The sequence below is a fragment of the Cupressus sempervirens genome, chromosome 3, assembly GCF_028749045.1.
Source record: "Cupressus sempervirens isolate cs-2001-9-10 chromosome 3, ASM2874904v1, whole genome shotgun sequence".
In the NCBI taxonomy this organism is placed as follows: Eukaryota; Viridiplantae; Streptophyta; class Pinopsida; order Cupressales; family Cupressaceae; genus Cupressus; species Cupressus sempervirens.
In genome coordinates this window covers 826515493-826543354 of record NC_143120.1, presented here as the reverse complement: position 1 = coordinate 826543354, position 27862 = coordinate 826515493, and the positions used below count along the sequence as shown (strand labels likewise).

General features: G+C 33.3%; 1 pseudogene; it reads right to left on the bottom strand.

Moving 5' to 3' along the window:
• Nucleotides 1–569: 569 nt before the first annotated feature.
• The window catches only part of LOC149569327 (uncharacterized), a 117098-nt pseudogene continuing 89805 nt past the window's right edge, over nucleotides 570–27862 (bottom strand).

The window sequence follows — 27862 nt, the reverse complement described above, 5'->3', positions numbered from 1 at the left end:
CATGTTCATCTCAGACTCGTGGAACCACAGCATCAATCTTCAAGATCGAGGTAATATTTGCCAATTTGCAGTACCGACAGGTCTTTGATGCAGTTCATATAATGTTACATGTATCTGAATATAGGTCTAATCAACTAAATAAATTCTTTCGGCAACGCCATGAATAATTAACCATCTTTCGAAGCTATTCTTAACAATTCAAACAAATTCGGATATGGACGGTCTTCAAATTCTTGTGCACAATATATTCTCTCTAGATACGAACATTTCATGGTTTTTATAGCATTTGGATTTATCTAATCTTTGTGATTGTGGAGAATGATGAGTACTCAGGACAAAAACAGAATTGCATACTTAAAAATTCTGCATATAATAAGAGGAACTGCCATGAACTACGATACAGAAGATAATATTCAAACATTAATTTACTACGTTCATATATATGCACATTATTAGGAAGTAGAAGCACTGTACATGATATTTTGCATGAAGGTATCCAAACTTGTAAAAGATTATAAACTTATAGTCACCATAGACTACCTAAACGTACACGATGGAACTCAAAACATCTAAAATGTAGAACTTTGGCTATCTGATGCCGAAAATCCAGTGGGATTGGTATTGCGTAGGAGGTCTGATATAGTTGATGCTAATTTGAAAGAAGCTGCATCTCCCGTCAAAGCTTTTTTGATGTTTTCCAAGGCCCTGGCTGCATCTCTCATGGAAGGTGGTTCTCTTGGCAATTCATTGCTGCATAGCAAACCAACATTTATAAATGAAAGAAGCAATCCATTCTCTTCCATGTTTGCATTCACATCCCTCAGTAACCTACTATCAACAATCTCTGCCACTCTATCTGGTAAAGCTGATCTCACCCACTTCTGCAAGTTCAGGTGTTCTAGAAACATATCATCGCTTGGTCTCTTCCTTGTAACCATTTCTAATATCAGAATTCCATAACTGTAAACATCGCCCTTTGTAGACACAGCCCCGCCCAATCCATACTTTGCAACCCATTTTGGTCAAAAAATAAATAAATAAATAATTTTTTTTAAAAATAATTATTATTTTTTAACTATGAAGGAAAGGATTAATACCAATGTGAACATAATTAAAAGAAATTACCTGGAGCAATATAGCCAATAGATCCTTTTAGTGCAAATGTTGTTGAACCCAGTGAGTCTGTGGAGTTTGGAGTGGTAATTAAATGGGATATACCAAAATCAGTCACAAGAACTGTCATGTTGGCATCGAGAAGTACATTGCTAGGTTTTAAGTCGCAATGAACAATTTGCAAAGGATAATCATGATGTAAATATTCCATGCCATGCGCTAAATCTATAGCAATGCTCAAAAACTCACTCAATCCCAATTCAGAAAAGTCCGGATCATCTCTGTCAGGGTGCAAAAGCTTTTCCAAGCTCCCATTTGATCCCAACGAGGTTGCGGTGCCTGATCCTTCCCAACACTTTGCATTCTGTGTTAAAGCTCTTTCGGGAATCTTCATTATGCAAATCGAGAGCCTTGATGGCAACTATCCTACCATCCCTCAAAATGCCTTTGTAGACTGATCCGAAATGACCCACTCCAAGCAAGGTTGATTCATCAAATCCAGATGTTGCAATGACAAGATCTTGATAAGAAAACTTAGGATAGCCGAGCCTTTGAAAAAAAGGGTTTGAAGGATGCAATAGTTTTCTTGACATTTTATGCCTCCATAACTTTCCTTTAATAAAAGAGACTAATATTAAGGCAATGACTCCAACAACTGATAAGACTATTTTTTCAGCTGTGAAGGCTTTTCCTGGCTCTGTTTTGGGCATGGAGGCAATGAATAGTTTCTTGGGCCACAGAGGCCAAGGTTTCCCTCGAACAATGTTGTAACAGTTCTATTTGGAAACAACCCTCCTTGTGGAATTTGACCAGACAAATTATTGAAAGAAACATTCATGTAGTCCAGCATCTTTAGTCTCCCACGAGAGACTGGTACTGAACCTGATAAAAAATTGGCAGATAGGTCCATTTCATGGAGATTTTGTAATTTGGATAAAGAATCCGGTATTGGACCTTCAAAGGCATTGTGGGATAGATTTAAATGTTCTAATGCTGTGCAGCCTCCAAGAGTATTTGGAATTACCCCAGTAAGTCGATTTCTAGATATGTCTATAGCTTGAGCCATCACAATTTTACTCATCTCCAGTGGTAAGGGCCCTTGTAGAGAATTTGATGAAAGATTGAGATAAAATTGCAGGTTTTGAAGACTTGCAATGACTACACGGGGTATTCTTCCTGCCAGTTTATTGTAGGAGAAGTCAATCAGCTCCAACTTCTAACATCTCTCTAAAGTAACAGGGATCTCTCCTGATAAGTTGTTATGATGAAGATAAAGATATCTTAGTTGTTGTGGGCTACAGAGGGAATCAGGTATTCTTCCAGATAGCAGGTTCTGACTAAGATTCAAGAGTCCGAGATTTTCCATTGGACCTATCTCACTTGGAATGCTTCCTTCTAATTTGTTCCCATTCAGATACAATCTTTCCAACATGTGGAATCTTTTAATTACAGATGAAATTTTGCCACTAAAAAGATTATTGCCTAGATGTAAGAAGGTCAAATTTGTCAGATTGGCAATTTGCTAAGGTATGGTTCCACTTGCCATGTTGTATGATAAATTCAGGCGAGAGAGATTGGGCGACAGTTTACCGATGGATGGAGGCAATATACCACTGAGATGATTATCCGATACATCTATTAACTCTAAGTGGGAACAATTTGTAAGTGTTGGGTGCATATGTGAAGCCCAACAATCACTTTTTTATTATGCTCATTTTATTATTGTTCCCTTCAAATTGTTTGTCTCTTCATTTTCTTTGAGACTTTATAAATATGTTTTGGAGGTTGATCATTGAATATTGTATTCGAAGAGCTGAAGCAACAGTTGTGATGTAAAGTTTAATTATTTACATTAATAGAGATCTTCCCTACAGTGTGGACGTAGCCACAATTTGTGTTGAACCGCGATAAATCATGTGTTTGCATTTCTCTTTTCTTTTGCTTGTTCTGTTCATTTGCAGTTTGCACTTTTAGCGATCTTCACAATTGGTATCAGAGCTTGGCGTAGACGCTGGAATTGATTTTGGTGTTTGAAAATCCAAAGTCATGGAAGATTTGCGAGTGCAGAAATTCTCAAGACAGAATTTCAGTTTGTGGAAAGTTCAGATGCGTTCATTGTTAGTCTAGAAAGACCTCGCAGTAGCAATTGATGGAAAGGCAAACAAACCGGCTGCAATGACGAATGAAGACTGGGTTAAAATTGATGATAAAGCAAATGCAACAATATTTCTTTCTTTATCACAGAATGTTTTATTCAATGTTCACAACAAATATTCAACAAAGGAAGTTTGGGATAAACTTCAAACTATGTATGAAACGGCCTTAGTAGCAAATAAAATATTTATTATGAAGAAGCTCTACAAGTTGAAAATGAAAGATGGGACTACGATGTCGAATCATATAAATGATTTGAACACCTTGCTATGCCAAGCAACCTCCATTGGTATGACACAAGATGATGAATCTAAAGCTATCATCTTGTTGTGTTCATTATCGGACAGCTGGGATCCCGTTGTTACAACAGTTAGTAATTCTAACTCCTCAAACAAAAAGTTGGTCTATGATGAAGTGATGGCAACTCTACTTAGTGAGGATATGCGGAGAAGCAACAAGGAATCCTCATCTGGTGAAGCCTTGATAGCGGTCAGCACTGAAAATAGAGGAAGAAGCCAAAATAGAGGAAGGAGCAATCATCATAGAAGATCAAAATCAGGTAGGCAGTCAAAGTCAAGAGAAAGGAAAGGAGGAGGCTGTTTGTTTTGTGAAAAAAGTGGTCACTTGAAAAAGGATTGTAGAGGTTATAAGAGAGCACAAGAACGAGTGCAGGAAAGTCAAGCCAATACCGTTTATGACAAAGATGATAGCATGTTGATTTTATCTACAACCGAAACCACTTCAGCCTCATGGGTTTTGGATTCTGCCGCATCATTTCACACCACTTCATGTATGGAATACTTCTCAAATTATCAAGAAGGTAAGTTCGGTGAAGTATACTTGGGTGATAATAAGGCATGTGAAATAATAGGGAAAGGAGATATTTTATTATCTTTGAAAGGAGGCGTTAAATGTCTATTAAAAGATGTGCATCATGTTCCAAAACTAAAGAGAAATCTGATTTCCGTAAGTCAACTATTTGCACAAGGTTTTGTCACTTCTCTAACTAATTCATGGAAAGTCACAAAAGGATCCATGTTAGTTGCAAAAGGCGACAAGATTGGGAGCTTGTATATTGTAGAAAATATCAGTGAAGTGGGGGCTGCCATGACAGTTGAAGATAGCAATTTAGAATTGAGGTATCAAAGGCTCGGTCACATGAGCCAAAAGGTCCTTGCTGTTATGCATAAGAGGGAGCTATTACCAGGGCTGAAATCAGTTGACTTAAAATTTGTGAACATTGTCTTTATGAAAAATAGAAGTGGGTCAACTTCTTAAGGACCGGACATGAAAAGAAAGGTACTCCTTTGGCTCTTTTTTATTCTGATGTGTTCGGACCCAACGAGGAAATCTCTATTGGAGGAGCAAAATTCTTTGTCACCTTCCTTGATGATTGCACAAGAAAGGTATGGATTTATTTATTGCATAAGAAATCTGATGTTTTTAGCAAGTTTAAAATCTTTAAGGCTTTAGTGGAGAATCAGTCTGGCCACAAAATGAAGTGCTTGCAAATGGACAATGGAGGAGAGTTTTGTTCATCAGAGTTTGATTCATTTTGTGTGGATAATGACATCTGTAGAATTAAGATTGTTCCATTCACCCTGCAAGAAAATGGAGCAGCAGAGAGGATGAATAGAACAATCCTTGAGAAATCTCGTTGTATGCTCTCTAATGCCGATTTAGGCAAGGAGTTTTGGGTAGAGGCATGCAATATAGTGGTATATTTAATCAACTGAAGTCCCTCTTCTTAGTTGGACTTTGACATACTTGAGGAAGAGTGGCTAGGAAAGAAAATCTCATATTCACACATCCGGGTGTTTGGATGTGAAGCTGATGTACATGTTTCGAAGGAGAAAAGGAAAAAGCTTGATCCAAAATTACAAAAAGGTATTTCTGTGGGCTATGGTGAAGACCAGTTTGGTTTCAGAATATGGGATCTAGTTGGGAGCAAAATTATCAGAAGTAGAGATGTTTTCTTCAACGAGAAGGTATTTCCAGCATTACATAAAGAAGAAAACATGGTATGTGAATATGCACCTTTCTCTATTTTTGATAATAATAATGCTAGTAGAAATCAGAATGTTGTTTCTCCAAATGTTCTATCTCCCACCTCCATCTTGGCCCTTGCCCCTCTATCCTCTTCTTCTACTAGTATGTGGACTCAGCATGATGAAGAGAATTCAGATTATCACAGTCAGAGTGATAACAACTTTTCCTTAAATCCAAATCAGAATAGAGAAGATAACTCTCTATTTGAGTACAGAGACATTGGAAAACATAGTGATCAAGGCACACTCCCTATTGATACACATGGTCACATTCGCAAGCACGTTACCTCCAAAGATTCATGCACTGGAAACATTGGCACAACTAGTCAATGCACCAAAAACTATATCCAATTCAATGATAGTCTTGACCCTTGGCATCAAGAGAATGCAGAGGACTGTCAGTATGGTCACATCTTTCATCATGCTACACACAAGATTATAGAACATCCTGTCAGACAACCTTGCAAGGAGTTTATGAGTGAAGACACTGACATTGCTCATCAGACTGCTTATGCAAAGGATGTTCTATCCAATTACTATCAGTTTGAGCCGAATCCACAAATTGCTGAAGGAACACTTCCTAATCACTCCTGTTAGTAGCTAACTCACGTCTCCTCTCCAAATATCATGAATGTGAGCAGACAGGATCTCACCCACATTTGAGTTCAGCAGGATTTCTCAGCCGTAGATAGGGACATTCAAAAGAATGTTGACTCCCATGGTGTCAAAACAACTATGCTACTTCAGGACGCCCTTCCTTTTTCACTTCATGGGTCTCTGATCAATCCACAACACAAGCATGGCACTGGTCTTGAGATAGAGCATGGTTTTAACAATAAATATAGACATGCCGATGTTGATTTGGAACCATAGGGTCAATTTGACTCTCCTGTTGGAATGACAGTCGTTCAGACTAAAAATAATTTTATGGTATCAAATCATCAAACTATGTTTGAACAATATGATTCTCAGTGTAATAATGATTCTCATGTTCAGAAGAAGCATTACACTTCTTCAAAGGGTAGTGATTTTGAACTGCACACACCAAATTCTAAGGATAAACAAAAGGGACATTCTAATCATAATGATAATATTTAGGCACTAAAAAAATCAACAAGACAGAGAAGGCTTCCTGCCCGATTCTCGGATTATGAACTCTTGTACTCCAAAGAAGTAGAGCTGAAACTCTTGCTTTCAGACCAAGTTGAACCAACAAGCTTCAAAGAAGCTCGCAAAGCGTCGGATTCTCACAAATGGGAGGCAACAATGCAAGAAGAGATGGATTCTCTGTTACAAACAAAACTTGGGATTTGGTTTCTTTGCCACCAACTCAGAAAGCTCTCAAAAATCGTTGGATTTATCGACTGAAAGATGAAGGTAAAATTTAGAAGCGGTATAAAGCTAAGCTGGTTGTTAAAGGTTTTGATCAGCAAAAGGGTATAGACTTCAATGAGATTTTTTCTCCCATGGTCAAAATGACTACAATTCAGGCTATTCTTGGCTTAGTTGCTGCTCATGATCTTGAACTTGAGCAGTTGGATGTCAAGACCGTATTTCTCCATGGTGATCTGAATGAAAAATTTTACATGATGCAACCGGAAGGATTTATTAAATGTGGTAAAGAAAACTTATATTGTAGATTGAGGAAGAGCTTGTATGGTCTCAAGTAAGCTCCAAGGCAGTGGTACCTCAAGTTCGATCAATTTATGATTGAACATAATTTCATTCAATGTGAATCTGATCCATGTGTCTATTACAAGAAGTTACCTGATGCTTCCTTTATTCTTTTACTTCTCTATGTTGATGACATGCTTGTCACCAGTTCATCTATGAAGCTGATTTCAAAATTGAAAGCAAAAATGTTAGAAAGGTTTGCCATGAAAGATTTATGGGCAAGGAAACGGATACTTGGCATGGACATTATCCATGATAGGGACAAGAAAGAAATAAAGCTTTCTCAAGAACACTATGTTTTTAAGGTACTAGAAAGATTTGGCATGGCAGATGCCAAACTGGTCAGCACCCCTCTCGCTGATCATTTCAAATTGTCTTTAGCCATGTGTCCCAAGACACAAGAACAACAAGACTACATGAAGACCATCCCTTATTCTTCAGTAGTCAGTAGTCTTATGTATGCAATGGTTTGCACTCATTTGGATATTGCCCAAGCAGCGGGGGTTGTCAGCAGGTTCATGAGCAATCTGGGTAAACAACATTGGGATGCGGTAAAGTGGATCTTGAGATATCTTAAGGGCACTTTTGATTTTGTACTGTATTTTGGTGGGAAAGACACTTCACTCAAAGGTTATACAGATTCAGATATGGCTGGAAATTTAGACAATAGAAGATCTACTACTGGTTATGTCTTTACATTTGTTGGAGCAGCAATTAGTTGGGCATCAAAGTTACAACAAGTGATCTCACTTTCCACTATTGAGGCTGAATACATTGCTCTCACTAAAGGAGCAAAAGAGTAGATTTGGTTGCAATGTTTGTTTGGTGACTTCGATTGTCCTCAACAAGGTTCAGCGTTGCATTTTGATAGCAAAAGTGCTATTGACTTAGCTAAAAATGTAGTGTTTCATAGTAGGACCAAGCGTATTGAGGTTCGCTATCATTTCATTCGAAGTAAACTTGAAGAGGGTAAACTTCAAGTCTTGAAGATTAACACCAAGCAAAATCCAGCTGATACATTAACCAAGGTTGTTCCACGAGAGAAGTTCAAGTTGTGTCGAACTTCTCTTGGTGTTGTAAAGAAATAACAGTAGGGAAATTCAAGGGAGACTCATCCATTACCGCTGTTGGACTTCAACTGGGCGTTTGTTGGGTGCATATGTGAAGCCCAACAACCACCTTTTTATTATGCTCATTTTATTATTGTTCCCTCCAAATTGTTTGTCTCTTTATTTCCTTTGAGACTTTATAAATATGTTTTGGAGGTTGATCATTGTATATTGTATTTGAAGAGCTGAAGCAACCGCTGTGATGTAAAGTTCAATTATTTATATTAATAGAGATCTTCCCTGCAGTGTGGACGTAGCCACAATTTGTGGTGAACTACGGTAAATCGTGTGTTTGCATTTCTCTTTTCTTTTGCTTGTTCTGTTCATTTCCAGTTTGCACTTATAGAGAACTTCACATTAAGAGAGGTGAGAAAGTCCATTGTGTTTGTGCTACTACTGACAAGTTGATTTTGGCTCAGATAAAGCTCAGTAAGGAGGCCCAACTTACCAAGTTCCACTGGCACCGTTCCAGTGAGCTTGTTTTTGGTCACTGTAAGTGTGTCGAGTCTGAAACAATTTCCAATGGAATTTGGTATGCTTCCACTAAGCTGATTGTCCCATAAACTGAGGTATGTCAAATGGGGTAGTTTGGTACCAATGTCCCACGGAATATGTCCAGTCAGCTGGTTGTGATATAAAATCAATTCATTCAATTTGGAGAGATTTGTTAACGAGGAGGGAATAATCCCTGATAGGAGGTTTTCAGAAAGGTAAAGATGCTTTAGGTGAACAAGCATGCCTAGTTCCGGTGGAATGGAGCCTTGGAGGTTATTTTCTGACAATTCTAAATTAGTTAAGGTGGACAGATTTCCCAAAGAGCTGGGGATGGTGCCTTGCAATTGATTGTCAAAGAGCCAGAGTATCTATAGATGGTGAAGTTGGCCGAGTTGAGGTGGAATGCTTCCTAACAGCTGATTCGTATGAAGGGAAAGCTCCTTTAGTTGAAGGAGGGCTCCTAATTCAGGGTGAATGGTACCTGTCAGATCATTCTTTTGCAAATATAATTCAACTAGACTGAAAAGATTTTTAAAAGAGGTGGGTATGGCACCTGTGAGATTATTTACTCCCACGTAAAGGTGCTTCAGACTTGTTAGACGACCCAGCTCAGGCGGAATCCCACAAAGTTCTTAAATTTATCTGCACTTAATAAATTTCACATCATCTATAATATAATACTATTTAGTTGCAAGAAAATTCTAGCTTAAATTGAGATTTATAAGTTGGAGATATTTTCTACAACCAATTAAATAGTGATATTGCTATCACAATTCAATTATGTGGGTTTTCAGTTAAATCTATTGACCCATGAGTAGTGGTTTACAAGAATCTATCTCTCATAAAAATAAATGAAATCCTCAATAGAAAAAGGTTGGACAAGTCTGAAGTGAGATATTAATTTTATTTTTCGAAGTGATTTTTCTAAAAAGTTTGATATAATTTTACAATCAACAAAGAAATGTTTGCCAAGTCTAAATAAAAATATTATTGTTCAAAAATTTAAATCCATCTTATCTAACATTGGTTGTACCAAATAAATTAAAGTGTACTCCATCAAAAAAGACAAATTTAATTTGTAAAGTGACATTTATCAAACATATTGTGTGGTATAATCAAGAACCATATTAGTTGTAAAGTTACATTTATCAAACATATTGTGTGGTATAATCAAGAACCATATTACTTGAAGGGAAAGTGGTCATACAATACTATTGACTTGAAAGAAAACTATAATAAATCAAATTTTTTAAAATTTGTTTTCACTCATATTTTTAAATATTTGATATAACACTCTATTGTGTAAATAAATGATTTATAAATAATCTAGAAAAATAAATATTATGTAGAAATGATGTGTATCCTATTTTATAGTGTAGTTTGTACCAAATGAAAATTAATTACACTATAAGTTATAAAAAAAACTAGCACTTGCATCATAGAAGGTGCAAGAGAACACACTTTTGTACTTGTCCACTTTGGTAATTTTTAACTTAATAAAAGATTTAATCCCTCTAGAAGCCTTTAGATGATTCAAATAAATAACATTATATTTTTATTCTAAAATAATTATCTTGCATAATCTAAATCTAAACATTGATTCATTGGTAAAAATCTTTGTTGGAGAATTTTTTACCATTAATTAGAGCCAATGTTCTTGTTATTTTATGTTGTACCACTTAGAAGGAAACTTTCTTATATCATTAGAATGAGTTTTAATTTGGTAATTGAATTATTTACAAATATTTGATAAAGTATCATTTTTGTTTTTAATATTTGTTTTGTATACATGTGAGATTAGTAAACATTAATTTAATATGAATGCATTTGTCATAGTATCTTGAATGCAATTCTAAAAGCATACTATTTCAACATGATATTTTTTTTTATCATCAAATATAATTCTAAATATTTATATTGCTAGGTAAAAGATTATACAATAACACAAAATCTTAGAATAATAATTTGTATATATTTTAATTGAATAAACATAATATCTATAGTTGGGCAATAAGAAATTGTATTACAATGGGTTGTTGTACCCAATATATGAATAATGTATTAGTGAAGACCACCTTTTTTAGAATCACATAATCTCATTTTTCTTACTTATTTGTGCAGCCCAAGGCTTGAACGGAGAAATGTGATCTTTGAAAGGATGAGGAAAAATGACATGAAATATGTACCTATATTTATGAAAAATCAAGGAAGGTTGATAGTGTATCGAGGAGAATGAAAATCTATATGGTTGTACAAATGAGGGGGAGATTGTGGTGATGAATACAATGCATAATATTTGACAAGCCAAATATATAAGAGTAGTAATGACATCATCAAGCTATAAATTCATAGATCAAGAGGTGGAGTGCAAATGTCATTCCATCAGAGGAGTTGAATCAGACATTCATTCTAGTATGTGTATGTTATTTAATCATTTCTCTTTGGAGAGCACATGTTCTAAAATCCATTGTCATAGTAAGCTTAATAATTTGGGCATTCTTAATATTAGATCAAATAGTACCTTCTTTCCATAAAGGCATCCATACACCCAAGGGTGATGGTGTCTCAGTTTCCACAAGGCATTGCTCTACTACTAGTCAGACGTTTATAGCCTCAATAGACTTACGTACATTACCTAGTTGTTTCAATCTTTCCCTTTTTAGATAATTGTTTTGTAGAAATACAAACATTGAAGTCATTTCTAAGTTGGAATTCATTATTTTTTGAAGGAATAACCCTTTTATTTTTCACATAATATGATTTTGTAGATCAACAATACATAAACTCTTGTAACTATTTGGTGCATATTTCCTTGAACCTGCAATCAATGAAGCCCATTCAATTTGGTGTAACATACAATTAGTCTACTCAGTTAATGTAAGAGTTTTTAGTCTAACAATGCCAAACTAAATCCTATGCCATAAAAAATGTTAGAAAGGGCACTTATTTGGTCTGCAAAACATGGAGGAGGATTAACTGGGGACATCGTAAAGATAATCCACTACCCAATTTGAGTATGAAGGCATATATTTATGTCCTTGCATTATGGGAGAATTGAGTTCTTTCAATGTGAGTTGTTTCCTTATTTTTTAAGTTGTGTCCAAGTTCACCTAAATTGAAAATAAATAAATTTAATTATAATTCTTTAAAAAATAATTGTAGTAGTCATTTGAGTTTAAAGGATATATACCTTTCTTTTCGAAGATGCAAAGTAGATCTCTGCTATTTTTCTTTATTTATTTTTTTGATTTGGTTTTTAGAAGATTTAAATTAGTGGTCAATTAGAAGTATTAACCATTATTTAATAAAGAAGCCAAAATTATGCAAGCTTGTGAGTATGAATAATAGAACAATAGTGTTACATACTTGGTTTACGTATTTAATGGCACTCTTGTCACCCTCAATGTGTTGTATTTGGAATGAGTAGACTATTGTAAACATGGTATCATTTTGTTTGGAATCCCATCTTTCTAAAGAACACCTTTTTGCATTGTGGGTTATTGTCTTCCCTTTGTCAATTGTCTAGCAATTTTTTTCGTTCTAATGATCAATCTAACAAATTTGAACTAATGTATTTGTATACTTTAAGGAGACATTAATGTGCAGGGGTAATACACCTATTTTTTTTCAGATGTAAATGTACCTTTTATAAATCTCCATTTCTTTCTTTGTATAGTGGTGAAATTAGAATTTTGACTAATTAAGATTGTGTATCAACCTGGTGTGGAGGAGCTTGTAGTTACTATACTGTTAGTAGTGGTCACTGTTAGGTAATAAAGAATAATACAAAATGATCTTTGTCAGTATGAGTATTGTAGAAATAATTTTGCATACATGACTTTCCCTTTTTATAAGGTATTTTCAGGTGAATTTTTATCTCTATAGACATGTTGTATTGAGCATTTACCAAATTAATTCTCATTAAGAAGAGTGTGATGTTTCTATATGAAGGCATTCTATGAATTTTCTTCGATAGATGTGAAGGTGGTTACTTGTCATTTGACTTATCCCATATTGGCTATGAAGCATTTACCTTGATAATGTGTTAGACATGTTATAATAGGCATTCCAGAAGATGACATTGGTGAAATCAAGGTTCTTAAAGTTTGTCATATTCCCTTTGTAATGTAACATTTTTTTAATTTTTCCATGTAGTAAAATTCAATGTACAATAAAATAGTAACTAATTTTTTTCTAAATATTTAGTACACAATAATGTGCATAGGAAATTCACCATTTTATTTCAATAAGAAACATAAACCTTCATTGCCTCCTTTTTTTGTAGATTCAACATGTAGAAGGTAAAATGTGTAGTTGTTTATTTTAGTTAACCGTAATTTCTTAAACAAGGCTGCCATGTAATTTTGTTAGTAAAAGCATTATCAAAATACATGTGCATGCCTTAGGTTTCTATTTTGAGTTCTAGAGAAGGAAGCTTTTTCTTTCTTCATTATATCATTTCATTGGTTACTCCTCTTTCTTTTTTTCTTTCTTTTCTAAATTTTATGAAGTATTTCCTATTTTGAAATTTATTTGGAATAATTAGAAATTCATTTTTTCCAAGAAATAAAGAGAGAATAACATATAAAAGAACCATACCTTTTTATTGGGGAGGAGGAACATAATTCTTCATCATTTCCTATTCTTCTTGTTTGCTAGTAGATTTGTACACAATAAAATGTAGTATTTGTCAAATTGTAGTGATTAATAGGTATTTAAAAAGTCCTCATTATGTTTTTATTATTGTGAGTAATGTGAACATTGTTGGTGGAAACATACCTTAGCTATTAATGGGGAGGTGGGTAGGGAATGTAAGTCTTCATGATCCCCTATTCTTCTTGTTTGCTAGTAGATCTATATACAATAAAATGAAGTATTTGTCAAATTATGTTGAGAAATAGGTATTAAATAAGGCCCCATCATGTTTTTATTAGTGTGAGCAATGCAAATGTTATTGGTCATACTTTTCCTTGATATTTTGAGAGCAATTGCAAATGAGCCTCTTCTTCTTTCCTTATAATATTTTATGGATTCTTTTTCATTTTGGAAAAATGATTAGAAGTGAATGGTGGTTGAATCTGAATGCCCTGTATGTTTTTGACTCGAGAGATTGTAGTAAAGGTAAGGCCCTGCCACTATTCTTTAACAATATCAATCATTGCCTTCTTGAGTGTTAAGCCTTGCAATTTGTGTATAGTAATAGCTGATGCCATCAATAGTTAAATTTTGCTACAACTCCCCTATGTTATGGGTTGTATTGGTATAGATTTGGGGTTTATCTCATCCCATTACGAACCATTGTAGTTGTCAAATGTTATAGACATATATGCTGGTAATTCCAATGGTTTTGATCCTATGTAGTAGACAATATCTTTGACCTCTCTAAGTGACCCATTTACAAGACTAGTGTGGATCCATATATTTGTTGTTAGGATTACACATTGTGATTTTCTTAGCAATAATTCTCAAGGAAGTTTCTCATAATTATCATTACTGGTTGATTTAATCTTTGTGTTTATTGCAAGGCTTAGTGCAACATTTACATTTAGTTGTTATAAGCTTTTCTTGTTGTGTATTGTTACAAGTTTATTTTTTTGGGAATAATTGTATGGATAGGTTAAAATCTTCTTGTTCATTTTCTTATGTGCTTGATTTTGTGTGTCACTAAAAATTCCCAATCCCACTATTTTGGTTCTATATTGCACATATTTTTAAGGTTTTTCAAAATTGTACTTGCATTAGGTCACCAACTTCTTGTCTAGAAATTATTTGCAATATTACAATTAAATTAAATTTGCACCATAGATTTTGTGTAGTTGTATGCAATGTTTAGATATGTTTTTCCATTTTAGGTGGTAGTTTTGCAAAGTCACTTATGAGTAGTAAACTAATGACCCCAAAGTAAAGATGATGATTTTGGGGCATTTCCTCACATACCCTACTATCAATTTTCAAAAAAATATTTTTCCTGATGAAGCTTATCTCATAGCTGAGAAAATATAAGATTTTGGTTTTCATCTCTTCTTGTAGAGTTGTTAATCATTGTTCTCAGACATGCTTCATGTCTCTCATTGGAATATTTAGGGCTGCATGTATTGTTGAGGCTTGTATATTAAATGAACCTATTCCTATTGGTGCAAGAACAAGTAGTGTGTTTAGTTCATTTTGTCCTTGATTTTGTAATGTGTTCCTTACAAATTCAATGAGATAGGATTTCCTAGTTCATGTTGTTCCTTGCATGAACATAGATAATGGTTGGTTGAAAGTTTTTGACACTAAATAATTTGTAATGATAGCAATTCTTGTTGTTGTTCTAATGCTAAAGTGTTATGTTGATTGTCCACATCTATTCCTATTTGTGTACATGATATTTTCTAGTCTTTCAAGTTTGACTATATAGTTGCATGGAAAGGTAATGAATCATTGTGGTTATCTCAATCATGGTTGTTGTCAAAATCATGTCGACCTAGCATTGCAAAATCTTTTAAGTCAACACTACTGGCAAGTCCCATTTGAGATAGTAGCTCCCATTCATTCATTTTTACATTATTTTGATCATTCATTTCTTCATCAAGTAAGGCATCATCATCAACCTCTGCCTCAATTTGATCTACTTTATGAACATTCCATTCATTGTAGTGCACTTTCATTTGTTTCTAATTGTTGACGATTTATTCTTTTATTTTCTTGATGTCTTTGTCAATCTTTCTGAAAGCTTTAATATATAATAGTAAATCAGTCTAAAAAAATGTCTCAAAATTTTCTAAGTCTTCTTTTGGGATGGTATAAAATTGCAAAAGCAATTGGAATACTGCCTGCTCTTTTCTTTTATTCTATTTTCTTTCTTCTTGAGAAGGTAGATATGTGTAAGATCTTGCTGATTTAGTTAGTGTCAATCTTTTTGGTTGTTCAAAGTGTTGCATGTAGGATTGGATATAGTTTTATTGTATCTCATTGCCAACATTTTTTTTCTTTAGGTGGTGGACAACCTTTTACCTATATTGAGTGATATAAATTGTCTATTTCATATCATAAGTGGTAATTTATGAAACATGTATGACAAGTTACTCGTGCTCCTATATTTCTCTCCACAAGAATCTATGAAATGAACTTTATAAATTCTTTGAGGGATGGATATTGTAAATTTTCATGTGAGAAAATCCTTTCCAAAAAAATTACACACATCTCTAATTTTTATTCTTTCCTTGATGTATACTTGGAAATTTATTTCAGAAAAATATGGTGTGTGATTATAAGTTTGGAATCTATGTTAGCTCCTCATGTTGATAGCATCTCATGGTTATGAATGTTCATCATATCAGCATTTCTTGGTGATTCATATGATTTTTGGTCATATTGCTCACATGTTAAGGTGGATTCATATGATTTTTGGTTAGATTTATCACATGTTAAGGCAGATTCCATGTATTCTTTATATGGAGCTTTATATCTATATTTTACTTTGTTCCCTTTTTCACCTAGGCAAGTTCATTCTATGCCTTTTTTTCTTCTTTGGATATGGTTGACCAACTCCTCCTAATCATCAATGGATTATTTGAAGGATATTTATATTGTGCTGAGAAAGAATGGGTTGTATCTAGGAGATCTGTGTATCGTATTTTCTCTTGAGAAAGGATTTCAAGCATTAACAAACTTGTCAAAGTAAATTTTCACTTTGATATCTTCGGCTCTATTTCCCTAGTCAAGTGCATCCATGCCTAGTACATTAGGTAGATAAATGAATCCATGTATATGTGTAGAGCCTCAATGTTTCTATTCATAGAGGTACTAATAATTTTTCTTTTAAGTATTTTTTAGTAACATCTTCACAAAATATTGTAAATCGATGATGCATGTAGAGAGTTGTGGTAGGTGTATTTTTAATCATGTTAGTTGTGCATTGTTTGTTATTGATTATTGTAGGTGTATTGTTTTTTCAAAAAAACCTATGCAGGTTTGGCCATTTTTTGTCTGCTATGCTTTAAGTCAAGAACAATGTTGGGAAATGAATTTGGTTGATCATAGTTGTCAAATAAGAGCAAAATTAATTTAAATATGATATTTTTCCTTGTAACTACTCCCAAAATGCATTAGTTCCTCTACTAATTGAATGTCTGGTAATGATTTCAAGTGTACTTGAAGGTCTTCAATAGTTTTTTATATATTATCATCTAGCTTTGATTTGATAAAGATTGTTGCAAGGGCTTGGCCTTGATGGCACAACATAAGATTGGTAATTATTCTCATTAAGGGTATGTCTAGGATCATGGTCAACCAAACTATGCCCTTAAGTGGCAACAAAAAATTAGAAAACCAGGCTTATGTCAACTTGACATGCAATTTTCAACTTGTTATGAACTTTCTATCAAAAAGTTGAGAGAAAAGATTCTAGGAAAGTGAATTTAGTTTCTAAGATATTAGGCCTTATCTAAAAAAAGTAAAATTTGATTTGTCAAAAAAATTATTTTTAATGCAATAGCACAAAATTTTTAGGACAAAAATAAGAAGTAGATGTATATCTGTCCACCCTAATAAAACTCAAATGATAATATTTTTAATAAGATCACATATATAAGAAGAAGAATCAAGTTTAGATATGATGCATATTTTTGGGTACTTGTTTAAAAAATAATTAATTAATTATGAATTTTTGACAATATTATTCTTAATTAATTATGAATGTTTGACTATATTATTTTTAGAATAAAAAAACTCACATGTCTGACCACCTTAACTAATTTAAAATTTAACAAAGTTATTTATTTATTTATTTTTCCTTATAGTAGAAGAAGCATGGAATGTGATGCATCTTTTGGATTTCAAGAATATTGTACCATTTGAAAGTTATAGTTGTTTTTCTATCAGTGTACCAATCAACAATTTATATGTAACTCCATTAGAAAATAAGTAATAATTACTTAATAAAATATTAATTTGACAAACATTACATCTATGGAAAGCTAAGAGCATTCTTAAGAAACCTTTTTCATTTCATCAAATTTGGGAGAGAAAAAAGTTTCTAGATACATGTTTAAAGTTAAAAAGAAAACATAAGAATAGGCCAAAAACATGTTTTTGGGTCATTTTTAAATTTGACCATGTAGGGTTGGTATCCAAAGATATATACTAGGCCTTATGAATATATTAATTTTCTTCTTTGGTATCATGATGGGTGGGAAAATAGTTGGAATAGATTTGGAATATGCTTTGAGGCATTTCAGAACTACATGTTTCTCAGATCGCCACTTTTTGACACACCATGATCCTACACATACCCTTAAATTGTATGCCTTAATCTCCAACTATATTATTCTTATAGCTATTTTAGATGGATGATGATACCCAAGTTATATAATTCCCATTACCTCCTTATATATGATCAACTCAAACTTAGAAAACCATCTTATTTATAAGATTTCATGGTTTCCTTCTTTATTCTTCTATCATTGACTATATAAATCTACTATTAGAGGCCAAAAAATGCTACCCTTTGCCCATAAAGTGTCTTGGCATTCTAGAGGTGTTGGTCCAAAAATGGGGACATTACAAGAGCACCCCATCTCACTATAGTTTCTAAACAAGATTGATTATTGAGATAAATTCATGGGTTAGCTCTCTATTTATGAAAAGAGATCATGAATATTATTGTGCGCTAGGTGTGCACGAGTGAATAATATGTTTGTTAGTTTGATGGGCAAAGGAATCAAGGATTGTCAACTTGAATTAACTTCATCCTAGTATTTTTAATAGTCACATTTGTTGAGCACTAATCATTTGAAGGACTCATTTTTTTGAAGAGGGTTTGAAACAATTTGATTAGAGTAAAGCATAGGGAGCATAAATGAGCATATATTCAAAGAAGTGAAAAATGAAAGGCAATGAGAATGGGCTAGGAGAAGAGGCAAATATTTGTGCCAAAACTACTTGCCAACTAATGGAGGGCTTCACACATGAGAAACTTCTATATATATTCCTCTACAAAGCATAGGGACATTGTAGAGAAAGTTCAAGACATTATAGATGCTAATGTAGCACTTCAAAATCTTTTCATTAGGAATGTTTGCTTGGACACCAACATTGACACCTTCAAGGGCTTCTTTTCTTAGTTTGTAGAAATTAAAGACTATTTGACAAAATTACTTACCAATATTGGAAAAATAGTATGGGAACCCTTAGTAGTCTGCAAGAACAAATCATTCCCACATAATTAGGAGAACAATGCAAAATTGAAGAAATCATTTTGTGAAATTAAGGTTATTTTCTAGATTCAAAACATGTATTGAACAATGGGAAGAAGGGACAAAAATTCATTTCTTTACTAATCATAATGAGAAGTTGGTGATTGTATTTAAATAATTTAAACACACCCCAAGTACAACTATTAGATAAGTTAAGAAGTCTTTTATATGCTTATTATTTGAATCATTTAAAATTATAAATAAAATTTCTTTATTTTCTTACGGTTTCAATAATATTCAACAATGAAAACATAGTTGTTGAACAATGAAAAAGATTTTTGAAATATTTCAAATTGAATATTGGAAAATATTTTGAGTAATACTTGAATTTGAGTATTCTAATTTTTATAAATCTATGGGTGTATATTATTAGTAGGAGCATACTAGTTGTATTGACCCATGATAATCTATTTTGGAAAAGAAATATATATATTCTTTGCAATGAAGCCATCTATCAAGTTTTCAACGTACCTTGGAACATTGTACAAGGAAAAATCATAATTTGGAGTATAGTAAAGGAATATTAAGTCAAGTAGAAAGGGGAAGTACTCAAAAGAAATTATACTTTTGCGAAAGTTACCTTATTTGTAACATCCAACAAACTACGAACTTAACTGAAAAATACTAAACCATTTATGCATACTTTGGTGGCCTTAGATTCATCAGAAGAGCTTGCAAAGTGCAGATTTAAGTTGTCATGCAATACCCATGTTGTAATACTTGTCATAAGCTAACTCTTGCAAGAGATTGTAAAATACATCTAGTTTCTCACATGTAATGTGGAATTGGTGAAATGCTTCTCCTATAGTAGTGATTTTAACATGTTGAACATCTTTGTTGTATTTTCTGGTAGATTGTGTGATGATTTTTGTATCAACATTTTGGATCACACTCTATGATCCATCATTTTCTCCTTTAGCTCTTTCATCCTGATGATGGATCACAAAGTGTGATCCGAAACGTTGATGCAAAAATTGTCACACAATCTACCTAGAAAATATAGCAAAGATTTATAATGGATTGTGGAAAACTAGTAACTACAATGTTGAACATCATTTGAATTCTAACTTATTTGAATGACATTGTCACATTTCATAGCACAAGTTGCTAGAAGACTATTTGTCAAATTCATAATATAGCTTTGGTCATTTCCCCTCTGATTCATAGATGTTGACATTTCAGACATTGTTGGGACATCCTTATCAAATTCATCACTTGAAATGTCTATAATTGGCCAAGGTAGTTGATCTTTTTGTCATTACCTGAAAGTAATTTAGATAGTGGATAAAGTAACAAATGTACATTATACCCTAGAAATAGGGCTTGCCTAGTGTAAGTGTACCAATTAAGGGATCTCAAATACTATTTTCATTCCAACAAAAATATTGAAGGACTTAATTGGAAATAATATAATATCAAAAGAATTACACAAAATAAGAGTTGAACAAAGATACATTTTAGAGCATTGGATAAAAAATATGTAAATACTCAATAACACATAGAGGATATCATTGAAATAACACAATAACAAAATAAATATTTGGTCAAAAGATTGGATGAGAAAGACACACCTCTTTGCGTCTATACCTCCTCTACTTTGAAACAATAAATGAAAACCTTCTCTATAGAAAAGTGAAGAAAGGTAGTAATTAGTATATTGAATGGACAATTAATACTTAACACTATACAAAATACACAACTATCAAAATACTGACAATTAAAAATTCAATTTAAACTTCATTCATACGAATATGTCAAATATCTTTCAGTATGTGAGTCTTCTCAAATTTGTGGTTCTTTGAAATACTCTAACCCTATATTTATATGCATAAGTTCAACACATGACAAAATTTATGCATAGTTTTTAGGCAAATTTAAAATACTATAAAAAATAGATGATTTTTTTTTTAAGACATTTACAAGTCTTGTATTATTTATTCTATTTTTGATATCTCTCTTACTTAAAAAATAGAGATTTTTTTTATAGTTTTATTACCAAAGTTAAAATTAAAAATATAATTTTCTAATTAATAAAAATATTCTTTTATTGCATACAAATCTATTTTATTTAGTATTCAAGAGAGTTTTTTTATTTTTTATTTTTGTTTTATTTTTGTTTTTTTTTTTATCGATAAATGGACAAGGCCTTGGATCATATATTAAAGAAAGGGAAAAAAAGATACATAGAGTTTCTCCATTCAAACGGGCATTGGTAAGAAAGAACGGAGAAGAAAACCTCCAGTCTTGCCTAGGACTCATGTCCTATATTATTACATTACCCTAGGGGCATACCTCGGTTCTCAAAGTTACATGAGTTAACAAATTACATAAGATTACATATGGGCATTCCCATGGAAATTTGACTCAGTATAGCTTCAATCTGACTATATATGAAGAATTCGAAATAAAATACCTATCAAGAAATTCTTTCTTCAAGAAACAAGGATTGTTAGTAGCCTAATGAAATACTCTTTCAAAATCCAATCTACTCTTTCAAAATACTCATTCAAAATCCAATATATGTATATTCCTTATAAGACCTTATATAATTAATAATCTGTCTAGTTGTCACATCTAATTTTAGTCCATTAAACATTTTAATTTCTTATATTAAACCTTTGCTAGAACTAAGATGGGGATATTGAACTAAAAAGCGAGTTTTATACACAATGAATTAAAACAAAGGCCATTACCTACCTAATATACGATCTTGAGAGTAAGCAATATCTAAAATGCCAACCCCTCAAATTTGTTAGATCAGTCTTAATTATGATCCACAAACAAGGAATAATAAACTCTAATTACTGAATTATCCGACTGATATATAGAAACCAATATTGATAATACAATCCATATCTATATAACTATCACCGACAAATCAATCCCTAAAAATTTAATTGTCACCAGCTAGAAAATTTCTTAAATCGCTACCTTAATAGATCAAATAAAGTAGGGCTCAAATTTTGGACCCATCGAAACACCAACCATTTGGAAATATGTTTCTATTATCAAATATTACCTTACAAAACTATATTGTCAAAGATTTACAATACTTTACTATGTATAACTATAACAAGGATATACACAACACCCTATATTATACTGATTAAGGAACCCTAAACATACCAGTAGGCCTACTATGCTAGATCAGTTTAACTAAGTACATAACCGCCATCTATTACTAGATATCAAAAACTTGAAACCAAATTCTACTATTTCCATGAGACCATAATCACCTCTGGAACAGAGTCTGGATCATCCATGACTACGTTTGGAGGGAGTACATAATCGACTCTGAGTTTGCTTGATTTTTTTGCATTAAGAATGCAGAACTCCAAGGTGTTGAGGTCGTTAAAGACTACATGTGGGCTTACATAGGATTTAAACACGTTGATATATTTGACCACCCAATCCAGATTATCTTCCGCCCTAATCCCACGCTAGCATAGGAGGAAATTAACACTTGCTTCCATTCGAGGCCATGCCCTAAAAAAGGCCATATTTTCCCTAACCATGAGACATTGTTGACGTGGAGCAGTCTTCAACTCTTCCACACCCAAGGGAAGACTCATGTATTTTTCAAGATAAGGGATTCTGCCCTTTTCATCAATGTTGTGAACCGCCTTCTCTAGCCCTCGCCTCTAGACAAGATTGAAAATATCTTCACAAAGCCTAACAATCTCTTCTTTCCCAATCTTTGCCCTTACCATCACTCCAATGAAAGTCCCAATTATTGAGCTATTGGTTCTCCAAGTCGCCCTATAATCAAAGGTATCTTCCCCCAACACCCTACTCACAACAAAACACGTCATATCATCTACATTTCTCAGAAGATGACTCCATCTTTCTGGCATTACCTTCCCGAGAAAGGCCATTGTTCTATTTTCTATCATATGATATACACTCACATTAGTTTCCATCGTAGCAATAGGCAAACACGTAGGAGCGATAGAAGCCTGTCGCTCTAAATCTATGCGCTCTCTCAAAACTTCATTCCCATGTAACCAAAAAAACCATCATTATTCGATCCATCCTCTATGCCCTTTAAACAAGAATAAAATCTTTGGTTGGTAGTGACCTCAGCTACTCATATTAAACATTGAGTATTAGATCACATTTTCCAGAGCCTTTACCACATGAGCCAAGTGGCAAATTCAGAACTCGCTCCCCTCTAATCCCAACCATATTTCCTAATGATAACCTTATGTACCCCCAATTAGTAATAATATCTATTGACACAATCTTCAACTTGAGGACAGCTGGAAAGCACAGAACTATAAAATGAAAGCGAATAGAGATTTTAGGATAAGGCAAATTTGCTAGATAATTTATAGATCTTACCATTGTAGTTATGTCCTGATGCACTTCTCACTAAGTGAAGTCCCTATATAAATTAGACCATCATTGACATAATAATAATAAGTTCCTAAGGTGAACTAAAATTATAGATAACTGGGTTTCACCTAAATAGTTGCAATATGTACACTAATAAAAAAGATTATGAAAGGAATATATCTCAGGATATACTAAGACTAGTAATAAAGCTACAGACTAATAGTATTTTAATAATAATAATACCCTCTTAATTATAGAAAGTAGAGATACAAGGGCGAAAATATCAAAAATAACTTAATAATTCTACTATTTAATCTATTTCTTCCTATTTAATTAGATATAGTGTTTAAAAGTATATATTTTGGAATATTAATAAGTACAGATTTGTTTCTAAGAAACTATAAATCTGTATATACCAATATATATATGTCTATGTTTATGTTAGCATATGAATATATATATGCCTTTATATATGAGTATATATATTTATAGATAATAAGAGAGAATAATTATGAAATTTTCTCTAGTTCTACAAAGGAGGAGAAGACTCTAAGTTGTATATCAAGAGCAATTCTCCCTCAGCATCCCTATTGGCAAGTTTGTCTGCCATCACATTACCTTCTCGGTAAATGTGGTTGATCAGGACATCTTCAAAATTTTCCACTAAAATCAACAGTTCTTGGAGTTTAGAGTTCAAGATCTAATTAGGATTTTTTTTTTCCTAATGGCATTAAGGATGACTTGAGAGTCACCTTCGATGAAGATTTTAGATAGACCTAAATTATGACATAGTTTTAGACCTTTCTCCAGCGCTTCAAATTCAGCCATATTATTAGAAACTGGAGGAAGAGGAGAGGCTAGCTTTGCAATCCACTGCCTATCCTCATCATTGATGATACAACCTACACCATCTATCCCAGGATTCCCTCTTGTTGCACCATCGAAGTTCAGTTTATACCATCTCGGGGGTGGAGGAACCCATTTACAATTTGCCCTTGCCTCCTTATTGCTAGCTACATATACCTGGGGGGGTTGATCAGATTAGCCCATTGTTTCTTCATTATACCATCCCAAAATGAGAAAGAGCCTTCTTCATGGGAGGATTTCCTTAGATTAGCGTTCATAACTTCTATTATAGCCACTTCTAGTTTTAATAAAAAATTGTCTAAATTCTTCTCTTTATTTTTGAAAATACGATGATTTATTTCTTTCGAAAGTTCCCATACCACTAGGGATGGGCAAATATTCCAAAGTTTACTATATTGTCATGCCCAAACTACGAGGCAAGACACACACACACACACACACAAATTTTTTTTGAACAATAATTAATAATAAACATGCTCTAAGTTTGGAGAGATTGAGATAACATTATAAGTACAGGTTCTCTACATTATGTCTTAAAATTATAACCATGAGGACGATCACATCCATAATATCTAAAAATGAATTAATCAAAATCAAACTATCTTCCACTATTTAAAACTTTACTAACCGAAATTAAATTTACTAATTACATTACGAAATTGGAAACCTTCTGAAATAAATATCCATTTTACTTAATTTTAAAATGTTTTAATTAAAATCTAATTTTAACAATTGCTAACCAAGTCTCGATTAAACTAACATGATTACTTATAATTAGGTAGTGAAACCTTACTCATCGGAAATAACTGCTTACTGACTAGAACTACTAGATAATATTAACTAAATCCAATTTAATCTAAATTTAATTATATAACAACTAACTAAACTAATTTAAAAGCTAAACTAAAATATATATATCTAAAAATTACAACTTTAAGAAATACAACTAACTTAACATAATGAATAGCTATCTAATCCTTCTATCAATTTATGACTAACTTAGAACTTTAGCAAATTAGATTAACATCTCATAAACTAACACAAATCTAACTTAATCTAATTAGAACTATCTTAACCCCTTAACATTCTAACAAAAGTTTACAACATTGAATAAAACTCAAACTAAAATAAATAAATAAAAACCTACTAACCTACACCTAACAAGTTAACCCTAACCTACTAACCCCTAACACTTATTGCTAACTTTCTATACTACCCTTTATTTTTCCCTAAACCCTACTCTCCACCCTACACACCTCTCACCCAAGAAGGGCTTGGGCGAATCCCAAGCGTACCCACGCAACCCGAGGGTCTGCAACACGTAGACCCAAGTGGACCTGACCCAAGTACATGGGACAACAAGTCCACCAACCAAAAGCTCCCTAAGAAAGTGATTGGTGAGGAAGGTGGATGAAACACATAGTTTAATCTTTAAACACACCTTCACGCAACTTAAAACCGACGCCCATAAAAGGGAAAGCATGGCAGGTGACATCATCACATAGGATGACACTACTCCAACAACACCTAGAACATAGGTACTCCCACCAATCGACCCTAAGGATGTCTTCAGCATAAATGCTATGGTTTTTTTTAAAATCTCAGCGCTTTCCAAAAAGGAAATTGACCCCTACACAAGTATAGGGTGACGTCACCTTAGATTGACATCCTCACCAATACAAAAAGGTTCATCATGACCTTCCTACGAGCTAGCTTCAAGTGGGTGGAGGACTTAATGCATAAAGTTTATATGGTGAGAAAAGACTTTAGTAGCTTAGATATAAATATATATATATATATTTTTAAGCATTGTTATTTTTTTAAAAATTATTATTTCATTGAGGAGTCTATTATTTTATTAGCCTGTAATAGAATCAACTAAATATGTGTTTGCCATACAAATTCCAGAATGCTGTAGGTGGGTTATTTGATAATTTCTCTACTCTCTCTTGAAACTCAATGTATATTTTTCTTTTGCAATTATATTACCACAATAGGTGTATGCATTCTCTTATGAATTTCTAATTTGTTATTTCCATGAACCTCAAATGGCCATGCATTTCAATAATACCACATTACATGAAATAACCATCTACGTATTCATTTAACTATCTAATAAAGCTGATGGATCAACATAATGACTAAACTAGTCTTAAGGCATTTGAGAAAATAAGAGAGATCAAAATGATAATGCTCCATTCCTTTTGAAAGGAGTATCAAAATACACAAAGTTATTTCTCTATCATGTTTCAATTTAGCTTGGATCTCTTGACATAATTGTTCCTACATGTTCTTGCAAATTTATTTTCAACACAATCAACCATGAACTAAATCATTTCAAACTTGATAAAGACACCATACATTTACGTGGTTTAGCAACATCTCTCTCTACCGCCCATATGAAATGAGGCATCACCATACATCACAAATTGTATCATGTATAATTGAACATCATTGTTGCATCTTATCTTTGATACACATTCATATGACAACATAGAATACGAAAATTTTAAGAGAAGTAAATTTACTCAATCACTTATTTTATTATCAACCTAATTCAAGGCTCAGCCGGGAAAGAATTAGGAAGAAAACCCAGCTTCGTTGCCATATGTAATAAGGTTTAAAAAACAAAACAATTTACAATAGGATCTCAATCCCAATCTTCAATAATTTTATCAAATTTTCTTCATGATCCAAACAAGGAGTTTGTAATGTCTTCTAAATCTTATTTCAAGAACCATGGAAGAAACCAATAACTGATTGGGTGTCAACCAAGCGGAACCAAAAGAACATCAAGCATGCATAATCATACATGGTTTACACAATAAGATTCACAGTGAATCAAGACTAGGGAGAGGTGGATTCTTCCAACTGGAGAAGTCAAGAACAACACCTATTCAAATGCCCAATCGGGGCCAATAACCAAGAACTTCCGTTCTTCCATTTAAACTTGCCATACTCATACCAGGTTTGTGCTGACGGGTAGGGGCCCATAACACCCTACCCTTTATCCCTCTTCTCATCCTAAGAAGAGACTCTACATAGGTTGGAGTCCAACTAAACAGACCTCTCCCAAAATTGGTCACTTCTGCCCTCTCCTAGGGTGAGTAATACCAAAACACCCATGCAAGGAACTCAAAATTGCAAACATAAACAAGAAAGGAAAACAACCAAAAGAAACAAGGTTTACAAATCTTCCCAACATACCCACAACCATACAACAGTAAAACAACAACAAGGTAGCAAGAACATGAAACAAAACACAAAAACTGAATAAGGGAGATGGGAGTTTCCTACCTTCTCAAGGAGGTAATGGCAATGAACAAATTTGAGTAGAGTATCCCTCCTTCCTTCAAGCTTCAAGAAATCTTCTCTAAATGTAGAGATTGGGTAACCCCCACCACTAGACCAAGGAAGGCCTCTAAATAAGCCTCCAACTCAACCACCCAAAAGGAGCAATAACTATTTCCACCCACTAGCCACACTAGAAACTCCTAACTCAACCTACACCTTGGTTAAACCCTAAAAGGAGGTGGGGTAAGACAACTCATGACAACCTACACTTTTTGAGTGCCCTCAAAAGTCAAAGCTAGGGTCTTAGGGGTTGGAAAAGACCCCTAACCCATACCCATACCCTTAGGTTAGAATAAAAACATGTTTTAAAGCCTTAGGGAAGAGGTTAGAGTCAAATAAAAATCTAGAGATAAAATAGGTCTATCTAACACCTCTAACTTGCAATCTAGCACTAAATCGAATTAGGGATGACTAACCCTCATTAAGAATCTAATAGAAAATTGACACTAACTTGAAACCATAGGTTAAACAATTA